At 37.3% G+C, this 14245-nt stretch overlaps 1 protein-coding gene across 1 annotated transcript in view; it reads left to right on the top strand.

Annotated features, from left to right (window-relative positions):
- wwox (WW domain containing oxidoreductase) overlaps positions 1 to 14245 on the top strand; it is a 1268497-nt gene that overhangs the window by 1194624 nt on the left and 59628 nt on the right. The window lies entirely within an intron of this gene.

Raw genomic sequence — 14245 nt, 5'->3', positions numbered from 1 at the left:
GACTTTCAATGGGTTAAAGTTTTACACCATATATGTATTAGAAAAACACAGAATTGAACATGGAACTAAGAAAGTGAGGAGTTTAGTAAACAGCAGGTTTTTGTTGCTTATAAACTGTTTAAGTTAATAAGTAGGAACATGGGACATTCGAAAAGTGATTTAAAATATGTATGAAACAGGGAGGGTGTATATGATATGTGATTATTTATAAGGTAAATCTAAAGAAATATCTTGAAATTTCCTCAAAACAATGTTTTTGTGGCAAAAGATGGTGTTAATATTTCTGTCAGTTCCAGTTCAAGGGAAGGCTTAGCACAGTAGTGTGGTCTCAAGGAATTGTGTTGGGCTGCCGTGATGCATTTTTGAGAAGCGCACTCAGCCTCATTGGCTTATCCAAGTGCTGTGCACCCAGTTCATTAAAGATGTTTGACATGGATTATTCCTCACATTAAGTCAGCTGTGACAGAAGTTCAGTTTTTTTTTTCTCTTGTAAACACCTTTGGGATTTCTTTGCTAAAAGTTTCTGTCAACTTACTCTTGTCTGAATGGGAGTGTCAGTCACCACATTTGCCTCATCCCCATACCCATGCATAGTTTTTTTTTTTTTTTCTTGCTTAGTTATACTAGCTTAACATCTTTTTCTTTTTTTTATTTGTGTTACAAAATATACATTTATGTTTGTAAGAAATAGATGAAAAAAGGAACTCACCCCTCTATCATGAGGCATGATCCAAGAAGTACATGTTAGAAACAAGTTAGAAAATGTACCCATGGCGTTGCATCCTGCTGTGGTTCAGGAGCTGTGAATTCTGTGGAAAATTATTTGTATTCCTTTTCTTCAGGTTATTTTATTGTACAACAAATTTTATTTAGTAGATGTGTGTCTGTTCCTCAGATTATTTTAGTGTAACATATTTACTTGTGTAATGCATTGAAGCTTAAAGATCAACACTAAGTTAACTTTTTGTTTTTCTTGTGTGCAGTTTTTTACTTTTATGGTAACAAAAATCATTTAACTTACCTGGTGTGATTTCAAATGGCTAGACAACTGGTTGTTCATTGCAGAGATTTATGAAAGCTGTTGACATGCTGGCATTTTAGTGACTTGCAGTGGGAATCTGTGTTGCCATCAGGAGGGTAAAAGAGGAAAATCTGAAATAAGCTCTCTCAAAATAAGCTTACTGTAAGGCAATAAATGTATCCGTTGTTCAGGTTGCACAGAATGGTTTTGAGTTTAACAAAACAAAAAAAAAAAAAACTGCCAGTGATTATTACTAAAAGATGAAAGTAAAACAGAAGGTTTTTTGTCATCTTAAGTGAATGTACCTCAAAAGAGTCCACTATTTCCCAAAATGCTAGAAGCTAAGTGGAAGTTGTCCATTGTTTTTTCTGACAATAAATTACCTTTGCCACTATGTCCTTTTTTGTATAGCTCTATGGTAGGAATGCAACAAGTGACCAAAATTTACCAATAAACACAGACAGAGAGTTGAGCATTGCCATATGTTATGAAATTGTCAGCGTTGTTTTTGCTATCGGTTTCTATATGTGATGGAACTACCATAGTTTTATTCTTGTTATCAGAAATGTGAACAGTTTTTTTTTTTGTCCCATACTATACCACTAGATGCTTTAGCCTAGGTGTTCATAAAGGTCCATTTACTGGCCCCTGAAAGTCTTTTCATTTTCAAAGGTTAATTCTCTTTGCTACGTAGGAATGACCCTGACTGTTGAGTGAAAAGAATAAAACTGACTGCACTGAATCCCCTGCCTTCATAGCTCATTGACTCTGTGGTTTCACCACTTAGTTCTGCTTTCTAAGAGGAATTTGAATGGATGTTTGCTAAAATGGAAAAAGGCACAGAAAGTCATGGTATCCATGAAAAGGTAGCGGCTGGATATAAATAACAATTTGAAATAAACACATTTATACAGTAGATACTGAGTAGGAGTCAAGAGGAGCCCGGACTCTGAGAGGATGACAGCTCAGTTCTTTTTTTTGAAGCATCCAGTAGCAGACACACACAGCCTGTGGATGTCTAACAAGATTAGAGATGTACTTGCACATTCTCCTTTCTCATTTACATACTTGTAATAAGGTGTTTAAAATGTTGATTCAAATCACTTAGGATGATGCTTTAGAATATACTCTTTATTTTGCAGCTTTTTCAGCTGCGTACTTTTGTCTCCATAGATATTTGTAATTAAGAGTGAATGAGGGAGATAATAAAAATGGAATGTTACAAAAAGACAAATAATATTGTCAAGGCCATTTAAATCTTAACTCAACACATCAGCATACTTTACGTACTAAAAATTTTCTCCTCACTTTCAAGACATCAGCACAAATCACTGTGATGCTCAATCCCCTATATATGTTATGATCAGCTGGCTCAGACTTGACTTAGGGGCTTCATATATGAGAGAGAGAGAGAGAGAGAGAGAGAGAGAGAGAGAGAGAGAGAGAGAGAGAGAGAGAGAGAGAGAGAGAGAGAGAGAGAGAGAGAGAGAAAGAGAGAGAGAGAGAAACAGAGAGAGAGAGAGAGAGACTTACTTACTTACTTACTTACTTACTTTATTAATCCCCAAGGGGAAATTCTCATATGTAAGCTTTTGTGGGTATCTACATATTTTCTGTGAATTTATGCTGAGCTTTGTGTGTCACTTTTAAGGATCTGCTTAATATGGCTCACTATGCGTCTTTTGTTGACCATGCCTCACTCTTGATGCATTGTGGCAACATTAATTACTTTTGGCCCCTCTATAATTCTGACCTTCACCTCAACCCCCCTCCTGAATCCAAACTGATGTTGGAACTGGCCAGCTGAGATGCACTTCTGAGCCAAGTCTCCAAATCACTTTGAAAGTCACCAGTTAGCCTTAGACTACCCTTTTGGATTGCTAGCTGTTTGCTTCTAATTATTGTAAACATTTTTTTAATTAAATCTATTCCAGGAAAAAAAATAGGCCACTACCTGAATACATAGATAGTCTATTTAATTTAGTAGGAATATAAGAGCATAGTGAAAATGGAAGAATAACAACAGGATGAGTGTTTTACTGTATCATGAATTGCACTGCTAGTAAAACATCTTTGCTTTAAAAATTAATTGTACAAGCTTTATTATTTTTCAAGGAGCTCTGAAATACACTTCAATCTTGTCCTACGGAATGCTGCTTGAATTACATTTTCAAGTTGAACCTAAAGCAAAAAATGTTTGAATAGGTCTGCTGTAGGGATAATTTAAGCCATTGTCAAGTTGTATGACTTCTAGTCATGGGGTATGTCAGATTTACAGACGGGAGTTGCTGGTCTTGTTGCTGGATCATGTCAATTTAAATGACTGAAAATCACTGCCCATGTGACATTTACCGACTGGATGCTGAACTTCCAGCACAGTCATGGATACCCCTTTTTCTGGTGGCCAGTAACGTGCTGCCTGATGGAGCTCTGTACGGAAGGTTAACAGTTTAACAGATATGGCAAGTTCAGCCACAGTCTCTGCCCTTTTTTCTTTCTCCCATTCTATTTTGGAACGTAAAACACAAGACATCAGAAAGACGAGCCATTCTTCAATTTGTGAGGTTCCTGCATGGGTGTTCCTTAGTCCTCAGTGCTACATTGTGTACATTGTACTTCCAGATGAACATTCATTGGCTGTCAGCCCTCATGCACACAGACTCTGCCTGTATGGCTAAAAATGAAATCAGTTTGATTTTATTGGAGTGCGTTAATTGGCTAGATGGTGTGATTCGCAGGGTATTTCACATTAGGGTTCACGGGAGCACGCCACCAACTGCCTCTGACTCACTAAGATTATGTAAATAAAGGCTACCACTGAAAATAGCTGGACAAGTCTCCTAATTTGGGATAGCTTTTAAGTAAAGTATGAGGCAACATGAGTTAGGTGAGAGATAAAAGGAGAGTAATGGACCAGATTACCAGAAAAAATGTACACAAATGATCTCTCAGGCACCCAAAATGGAAATTCATTACTGAAGAAGACCTCAACTATTAAGAAATCATGGGCAGCACCATGGTCAAATAAAAACACTTACATAAGCAAGGTGCACCAGTTTGTCCAAATGCTGAAAAATGTTAAATGTGCTTCAACTGGCTGTCACCATCACAGGTTAACTGACAGACAAATGCTGTGTGCAAACACATATCATAACTAACAGAGTTTGCAAAAGGTTTGTTAATGAACTTTTTTTTAATACACTATTTTATTTGACCTGACAGTGTTTGCTTCTTGTATATAATAAATTAGCCGAGCACAAATAGTTCTGATCCCCCAAGTGATACAACCCTTGGTCACTACATTTTTAAACTTAATCTCATTAAAGCTAGTTAATGTCTGTTATATAGTGCCTTTCAATCTATATATGTGCTATGACAAATATATTCTGAGAGTTTTCATTTTGGAATACAGAAGTTTCAAGGTAATGTATTGACACATAATAATCGTTGCAGTGTGTTGCATGCTAAACAGCTCATGCCAGTAATAATTTCAGTGTATGTGTAATGATAATGACATCACAAACCTATAAGACTATAAAACATTCCTGTTTGTCATGAAACTGGATTGCAGGGGTGTGTTGCAGGTTGGTCAAATATGCAACGAAAATACTCTGTACATATTGGAGAGAGTAGTGGCTCTGAAGCTAGAGATCTGCGGCGGTAATTGAAAGGTTGCCGATTCAAATCCCGTAAACGTCAGAAGTGACTCTACTCCGTTGGGCACTTGAGCAAGGCTCTTCTTAACCTGCGATTGCTTTGTCCTGGGTATGGCGTTAATCTGGTTTCAACCCTGCAATCAGGTCCTCCAACTTTAGGGAAAACTTGAGGGATGGTGGCAGGATTAGCACTCCAGCCACCATAATAAAAAACCTCACACTGTTCCAGTGTGGTGCTGAGGTGTCACCCGCTGCATTCGGGTCCCAATCTGGGTGGTTAGACATGTACTGGGTGCAGCAATGTGCTATCAGCGCTTGCTCCCAACCTCTGTACATATGACAATACTGTTACTAGTCATGTGGACTCATGGGCAAGCACGGTTAGACGGCCCTTTGGCACCTTAATTCTGCATTTGACTGTTAAATTGATGCGAGTGGAAGATTTGACCACATCCTAGTGATGACTTTCTATAGCTATACTAGTGTAAATAATTTTCTTCCCTTTTGAATGCCCCTTGGTTTTATGTAGAATGTTGTATTAATTATGTGTCTAGTTAGCAGCTGTACCAGTGGTTCTTCATGTGGATGTTTAATCAGGGTGCCATTTTTGCATTTAATGGTTTATTGTTTCTCTCATGAATTCACATTTAATAACTACATAGCAAAAATACAAGAGTAAAATAGCAAGCAGCGTTTTATAAAGTATTTTAAATTGGGGATGAAACTGACTGGCCTCCCTTTATAAATGTTTTATTTAAGATTTTGAAGTGTATTATTAAGAGTTTGTCTTTCTCGAATGGATTACCGTAGCTTTCATCAAAATGAATAGGTCTTTGTGTGCCACTTCATCCACTTTCCAGTCGTTTGCAGCATGTGACACATTCATACGAGAAGCCAAGGATATATCTGTGGCCACAAGGCAAAATTGGATATGTCTAGGAGTCATGATTTTGAATTCTCTGCTGATTCATGCCCTACTGTTAATAGCATCCATCATGCAGTGAAATGAGATATGTTACCTTCATGACATCACTTTAGAAGATAGATTTGCATTCTGGAATGCCCATTAGGCATTTATACATTTTGGCAAAATAGGATCCTCTTCCCAGCCCATAATGTGTATCTTATTTTGCTTTGTAGTCATAGGTATTGGATGTGGTGGAGCAAATTGCCGTGATGGCCGTAGAATTATTGCATTATTATAGAAAACCTAACCGTGACAAATGATTTGGGTGAACGTCTACTTTGTGGAATTAGGGAGTGAAGAGGAGAATTAAAATGAAAATATACAAGGAGAAATTCTTTCAGAAAGTGCTAACACATAGTGCAGAAAAACAGAATCATCATTAACCCTAAAAGATTGTAAAAAGATTGATTTATGTTAATTTTATCTTATTGTCTTCAGCAACACAAGATACAATTTTTGGAAATAAAACATTAGCCAAATTTTAACTCAGAGAGTAGATGTCTACTTAGCTCTGTCGTATTATAAGCTTATTTTACTTTAGTGGCGATCATCTAGATTTACTCGATAAGCTTGATGTATTCTATAATTCTTCTTAACTGCTCCAGGCGTTTTTCCACCCCATCCTTTTATATGTATAATATGTGCATGCATATTAACTGACTTAAATCCTTTTGGTTTTCTGCCAATATAATATCAACTCAATATACAGTAGAACTTCTGTGTCATGCTGAGAACAACAGCAGCCAACTTCAGGCTCCTGTTAATATGGAACTTTTATAACAGACTTGAAACTCTAGAAGGTGAATTTATTCTGGAGCAGAGAAAAAAAAATAAGGTAGACAAAGGCAAATTATAGACAAGAGTTGGACAAAATGATCAAAGTTATGAGATATTCGTAGCGGCAAGATGACTTTGGCAAGTGGTGAAGAACATGAATACTGGCTAACATACTGTACATCATGTAAAGTAATTATTGTCTGTAATTGTTACTACACCAACACATTTCCTGTGGTGGTGTATTCTACCATCTCAATCCATCAAGAAAATCACATTTACATGCGTATCCTACATGTCTGCCTTTGCTATGGAAAGAGGAACAAACACCTGCTCGCAGGACACAATCTTGCCCATCTCATGGAAACTTCTTCACTAAAATTGGTCATATTTTCAAACTAACCATAGTGACCTACAGTCATTTTTTATGCAGATATATACTGTGCACATTAACTTTTCCTGTTCTGGATTACCGGTAGAGTAAATGATTCCCAGTACCAGTAAGTTGAAAGCAGAACCCAATCCTGGATGGGGTGTCCATCTATTGCAATGCACACTACCGCCCCACTCAACTTAATGACTAGCCTTTGAACAATATCAGGGTACTGTAATAGTCATGTACTTCCTCCAGCAGAGCTGCATAACCTTTATGTGAATAAAACGATGAAACTGCAACACAACCTGTTGACCAAAAAGAGGGTTCCTTTACTCTTCATTATAGGTGTTGTGTTATCACTATACTGTTTTTGCAACATTTTCAAAGCTCAATGCTACACAGGAACAGACAATTAATATATATTCTGCTACCTTTTATAGTTTTTAAGAGCACATTTCCCTGTAAATAAAATAGAGAAGTGCTTATTACCAAGGACTGATATGGTATTAATGTTCACAGACTGTTATTCTCATTTTTTGCTTGTGGCTGTTAAAGTCTGCGCCATTACAATACATATACTGTAAATATTGATATGGTGGCTCAGTATTTAGCACTTCTGATTCTCTGTCCCTAGAACCCAGGTTCAATTCTTAGCTCAGTCACTGTCCATCTGAAATTTTCACATTCTCCCAGTATCCATGTGGACTTTCATTATGTTTTCCAGTTTCCTTCAACATGCATACAAGACTAACTGTTCATCTTAAATTCTCCAGGCAGGAGTTCTTCTTAAAGTGTGTCTTATGTCTTTCTCTCTGTGACCCTCTAATGTTATAACTGGTTTTAGAAAATGAGTGTATACACTATATATATATATAAAGAGAGCGCTCTTATTGATTATATGACATTAAAACTGGACATTCTTTTACTTTAAAACACTTACATTTAATAAAATAATTTGCTTTCTAAACAGAGGAGAGAGTTTATATAATAAAGACTTACTACCCATTAAAACACATTTTAGTGCATTCAGGGAAGCACTGAAGCATTTGTTCTGTTTGTCATCCGGCTCTTCAACAGGTGTCCATTATCTTCCTTAGATTTTAACTGCCTGTTCTGTTCACGGCTGTCACAGAAGGTGATATGATACAGTGCATTTATCATAATAAAATATTGAAAATCTTTAACATATTGCCTGCCAAACTCTGACAAGGTGACGGCCTCCGTCCTGTATCATTTTTTCTGTCCCTTAAATATTTATTAGGCTCCTTCATCTGATTATATTGTTATATATTATATTTTAGTAAAATTAAAATTACTAATCAAATAGCTAATCAGATAGAAGTTAATACTTAGGAATATTGCAGAAGCTTAGAATAAGTGTGTTCTAAATGCTTGAAGAAATGAAGATGATTGTGATGATGAAAGTGTAAAAAAAATCTATATGTATAATATGGGACACCCCACTGATTTCCAAGTTAAAACTAATCCAATTTGTTTTATTAGTTAATATGCAAGCATACAATATGTATAGTCACCCTGCATGTGGCATTTATATGTTCTCCTTGTGTCTGCATGTTTTTTTTCTCCAGGTAGACTGGCTTTCTTTGACACCCTAATAAAGTGCAGGTTAAGCTGATTTAAATTGATCTTGAGGGACCCCTTCACTGGACTGGAGGCCTGACCTTGACTTGTGCCTAATGTTGCCTGGATAAGCTTTGGTTCTTTCTCCATGCAACTCTGTAATGGAAAAAAGCAAGCTTAGATAATGAATGGATGAAAACTGAGTTTTGTTTTATTTCTGACTGCACAAGTCTTTTTTGGGAACAGTGGTCAACCTAGAGCCATTTTGCTTAATAGAAGTGAATTACAATTTAACAGCCTGTCCATCCAGGACAGCCATATTACATGATCTCCAGGCCTCTAATCATCTTCTTCTGAAGACCCATACTCCACATACTATGGCTGAAACATAGGGAATATTCCACACTTAAAAAAATGGATGGAGTAATGGACCAATGGTGTATCAAGTACCTGCTACAGAAGAATTTCAGTTGATAAAATGGTTCAGTGGTGATAAAAATTCTGTTTTCTGTTCCACAAGACGACTGAAACCCTGAAAGTCAGGTCAGGCAAGGTTGGGGAGCATGCACTAGTACAATGTGTTGCTGCACCCACCACATGGCGAAACAGCTTGGGAACCTGGTTGGCAATCCCCCAGGCAGACACGCGGTCCCATCCTCTGAAAATGACCATCTGTCTGTCACAGCCAGGTGTTACGTGGGCATCCCCTTGGCCTGGTCCAGCCTCTCAGCTCCTCAACAATGAGGATCCTGCAAGCCGGGTCACCACTGGGGAATCGTGCCACATGGCTGTAGTGCCATAACTGAGCGAAGTGAGCAGTCTTTAAAAACGAGTTTTCGGTTTCGACGCACGACCACATGCAGCATAGCAAAGTGTTTTACACGCTACATACAGCAATTCGCATCCGCGTCTTCTTAGATGCTCCTGCACTTTGTACACACCCCCCTCCCACCTCGCTACGCTGCACAGGCGATTGTGTGTTTGTTCGTTCCGTGCATTGTTACAATGTTGCTTTTCTTGCTGATTTATTACATTACCGATTTTGCAAATGTTAAAATTTCTCCCTGTGCTTAAAAATGATTAAAAAACCAGCCTGATTATGCGTATGGTACGCCGCGGGTTGGCTAGTCTATTATATTTGTTACAACAGAGTATGCTCTCATATCTCCCCACAACTGAAATGATATCAAAAACCTAATGCTTTTTAAAACATCTAACATGGAGGGGTAAACAAAACTAGAATTCCAAGTCAAGAGATGTTAATTTAAATCAAAGCCTGTTACTCTCTTAGCCTTACTTCATAGGTTCTTTACAGACTGTTTGATGTGATAGATGCCTAGTTTCTCATCTCCAGAATACTCTTCCTTTTCAATTTCCATTTGTCCCTGTTCTGGCTATGGCTTTTTATTTTACTCTTCCTGATCCTGGACTCCAGGATCACTTCCAGGCCAATCCCTTGAATTTTAGAGACTTTAGAGGCCATGAGGAGCCACCTAAAAAGCTTGAAATTAACATAATTAATCATGATAGTCAAGGCCCCAACAGGATTCTAGCATTCTTAAGAAATGTAGTTCTAGGAAAATACTACTTAAGATTAAAAGTAAGAGAAATGATAACTAATGTCTGGAGACTTAAAAATAATATGCCTAATGCAGAACCTAATAAGATCAGTAAGATATCATATTTTTTTTTTTAATTTTATTACAATCCATACAAAACAATCAATCAAGTTTTTACAAAAAGAAGAATTGAGTTAAGAACAGATCAATCCCCACCCCTGAGAGAGAGAGCAAGCCAAACGGCGTAAAATTTAAGGCTTGTAAACATACCTAAATTAATAAATTCTCTGTGCTTTATAAACTTATTTTAAAATATTACTGATTAGATCCTGCCATGTTTTGAAAAAAGTCTGTACAGATCCTCTAACTGAGTATTTGATTTTTCCAATTTCAAATAATATAACACATCAGTTTCCCACTGACTTAAAAGAGGAGAGTTTGGGTTCTTCCAGTTTATCAGAATAAGTCTGCGTGCCAAGAGTGTAGTGAATGCAATCACAGTTTGTTTGTCCTTCTCCACTTTAAGCTCCTCTGGAAGAACACCAAACACAGCTGTTAATGGGTTAGGAGGGATTGTGAGTCCAAGGCTGTCTGAAAGGTAATTAAAAATTTTTGTCCAGAATGATGTTAGTTTGGTGCAGGCCCAGAACATGTGACCCAGTTAGGCTGGGGCTTGGTTGCAAAATTCGCTGGTTGGATCATGCCCTGGAAACATTTTGGAGAGTTTTAGTCGAGACAGATGTGCTTGATATATAATTTTGAGTTGTATAATTGTATGCTTTGCACATATAGAGCTCGAATGAATTCTCTGCATTGCTACTTTCCACTTCTTTTTTTGATATATTAATTGAGAGATCTTTTTCCCAGTGTCCTCTTGGATCTTTGAAAGGAAGGGATTGTAAAATGATTTTATATATTGTAGAGATGGAGTCTAATTTCTTGAGATTGAGCAATATTTTTTCCATCGTGGATGAGGGTGCAAGATGAGGAAAATCTGGAAGGTTCTGTTTAACAAAGTTCCTGATTTGAAGATAGTGAAAGAAATGTGTAGCTGGAATGTTAAATTTGGAATGTAATTGTTCATAGGATGCAAAGACGTTGTCTATATAAAGATCTCTAAGCAAGTTAATTCCAAATTTTTCCAGATATTAAAACTGCATATGTTTGTGAAGGTTGAAAGAGGTGGTTCTCTTGCAGGGTGCCACAGATAGAAGCTTCTCCGTCTTAAAATGCTTTCTACATTGGTTCCAGATTTTAAGTGAGTGGAGCACAATTGGGTTATTAGTGTATTGCCGATAACGTGTGTTTATTGGAGCAGAGCAAGGAATACAAAGAAGTACTGCAGGATTTTACTTCTATTGCGGTCCAAGCCTATGTATGTTCTTCTATTTGTGTCCAGGTTCTTATCGCCTGTATATTTGCCACCCAGTAATAAAACTGGAAGTTAGGTAGAGCCATGCCGCCTTCTGCCTTTTGTCTTTGTAGGGTCGCTCTTTTGATGCGTGGATGTTTTGAATTCCAAATAAATGAGGTTATTGTTGAATCTAATTGCTTAAAGAATGATTTATTAATGTATATTGGGATGTTTTGAAATAAAAAAGGAGCTTAGGAAGAATATTCATCTTAACAGTGTTAATTCTTCCAGCTAGAGTGAGATGAAGAGTTGACCATCTATGCAAGTCTTGTTTAATTTTTCCATGCAGGCACGAAATTTTGTTGATAAAGAGCTTTATGTTTACTTGTGATGTTTACCCGAGGTATTTAAACTGTTCTGCAATGATAAAAGGTAGGGTGTCTAATCTAATATTATATGCTTGAGAATTCACTGGAAAGAGTACACTTTTATTCAGATTAATTCTGAGACCAGAGATCTTTTGAAATTCTGTGAGTGCTGCTAAGACTGCAGGCACAGAATTTTCTGGGTCCGAAATATACAGTACCATATCATCTGCATATAATGAGATTTTCTCTTCCAGTCCTTCTCTGCTAATCCCCTTTATCTGATCAGTATTCCGACAATGTATTGCCAGTGGTTCAATGGCAATCGCAAACAGCAGCGGTGACAATGGGCATCCTTGTCTAGTGCCACGTTCTAGTTTAAAGTAGTCTGAGCAAATGTTATTGATGCAAACTGAAGCTTCTGGGTTAGTATACAGTAATTTAATCCATGCACAAATGTTCGGGCCAAACCCAAACTACTCCAATATAGTAAAAGGTATTTGCATTCAATCATATCGAATGCTTTTCTGCATCCAATGATAATAATATTTCTGGGGTGTTTGATTTAGTTGGTGAGTATATTACATTAAACAGGCGTCGAAGATTTGAAGATAAGTGTCGGCCCCTAATAAATCCAGTTTGGTGTTGTGATATTACCGAGGGGAGCACTTTCTCCATCCTTCTGGCTATGATTTTAGATATCATAATATTAACAAATATTCAGATTTTCATCACCCGTACTGACCCGTACAGATATAGCTCTCTATTATCTGAAAAAATCCTGGGACGAGACAAGACTTTTTCAGAGAGATAATTTCATGTCCCGCAAGATGAGACTTTGAGCCAAGAGATTTAACCATGCCCAGGGCCAGAAATAAAAGACAAAGAATAGATCACAAAGTAGAACGTCTTTAAAAGGTTAAAAAATGTTGGCACGATACACATACAGAGCAGGTTAGAGATAATGAAAGTACTAAAATTCGAAAGTCTCAAAAAACTGATAGTAAAGATCACATTAGCGCAAACAAACAGAAATTATTACTCGATAAAATAACGTAACAACAAGAAGAGATCAAATATATGGACTTCGGTGATATGACAGAAGTATGTAGATATTGTTCAGATTTAAACTTTAAGTCAGAGATTTGTAGGTCTAATTCGTGTTGTCATCAGGGAAAAGTAATGTTTCTTCCCAATGAAGAGGACGTATCCGAGGGAATTAAAAGATTTGTTGTTTGGTGAAACTGAAATCCACATATGCGAGCAGCAGAGACGTGAAGTGACTGGCGTGTAGCGCAGGCTGGGGGGTTAGCGAGCGAAGTGAGCAGGGTGTGAAGCGCCTTGGTGCCATCATTGAGCAAATTATTAGGAGCACTGTACTAATACTAGGTTGGGCCTCCTTTTGTTCTTAAAACATTTTCAGCTCTTTATGGCATGGATTCCACAAGATGTTGACAACATTCCTTTGAGGTTCTGGTCAATGCTGATGTGATTGCATAATGTAATTTCTGCAGATTTGTCAGCTGCAGTTTCATTCTGCAAATCTCCTGTTGTACTTCATCCCAAAGGTGTCCTATTGGATTCAAATCCAGTGACTGGGCAAGCCACTGAAGAACACTGAACTCATTGTCATACTAATGAAACCAGTTTGAGATGACTTCTGCTTTGTGACACGGTGCATTATCTAGCTGTAAGTGGCCATTAAAACATAAGGGTAAATTGTGGCTTCGAAGGGATGCACATGGTCAGCAACAATACTCAGATAGGCTGTTGCATTCAAGCAACGATTGGTATTAACAGGCCCAAAATGTGCCAAGAAAACATTCCCCCCACCATTACGGCACCACCACCACCACCACCACCACTATCAGCCTGGACTGTTGACACAAGGAAGGCTGGTACATGGATTCATGTTGTTGACGCCAAACTCTGACCCTATCATCTATGTGCCTCTGCAAAAATTGAGATTCCCATTAAAAATTTGCTTAGATTAGCTGAACAGCTGTTCACTGGATGACTTATGTTTTTTGCACCATTCTGAGGAAACTCTAGAGACGGTTGTGCATGAAAATCCCAGGAGATCAGCAGGTACTGAAATATACAAACCAGCCTGTCTGGCACCAGCAATCATTCCATGGTCAAAATGATATTTTCTTCCCAACTCTGGTGTTTGAGATGAACATGATCTGAAACTCCTGTCCTCTATCTGCATGACTTTATGTATTGTGCTTCTGCCATATTATTTAGTGATTAGATAATTGCATGGATAGTCAGGTGCACGTGTTCCAAATAGTTTACTCAGTGGGTTAATATACAATATTAAATGTTCAAACAATCTTGAGTTCAGTCTTATAAAACATAAAATTTAAGGGGAAAATGTTTAAACTGTACTTTAATTCCTGTACTAAACTAAATGATACTATTATATTACTATACTAAATTTTAAACAAGTCTGCAATATATTGTTTATCTAAAGAGTTTCTGCCAGCTAATTCATTATACTGTACTATAAACAATTGCATTTTGTTTACTTACAAAGAAAGTCCATTATTTGTTTAAGTCCCGCAGTTTTTATCAAGCTGGCAACTTTCA

Source organism: Polypterus senegalus, chromosome 9 (assembly GCF_016835505.1).
Source record: "Polypterus senegalus isolate Bchr_013 chromosome 9, ASM1683550v1, whole genome shotgun sequence".
Classification (NCBI taxonomy): domain Eukaryota; kingdom Metazoa; phylum Chordata; class Cladistia; order Polypteriformes; family Polypteridae; genus Polypterus; species Polypterus senegalus.
Note: the sequence above shows the minus strand (reverse complement) of the source record. Positions and strands in the feature narration are given on the sequence as shown.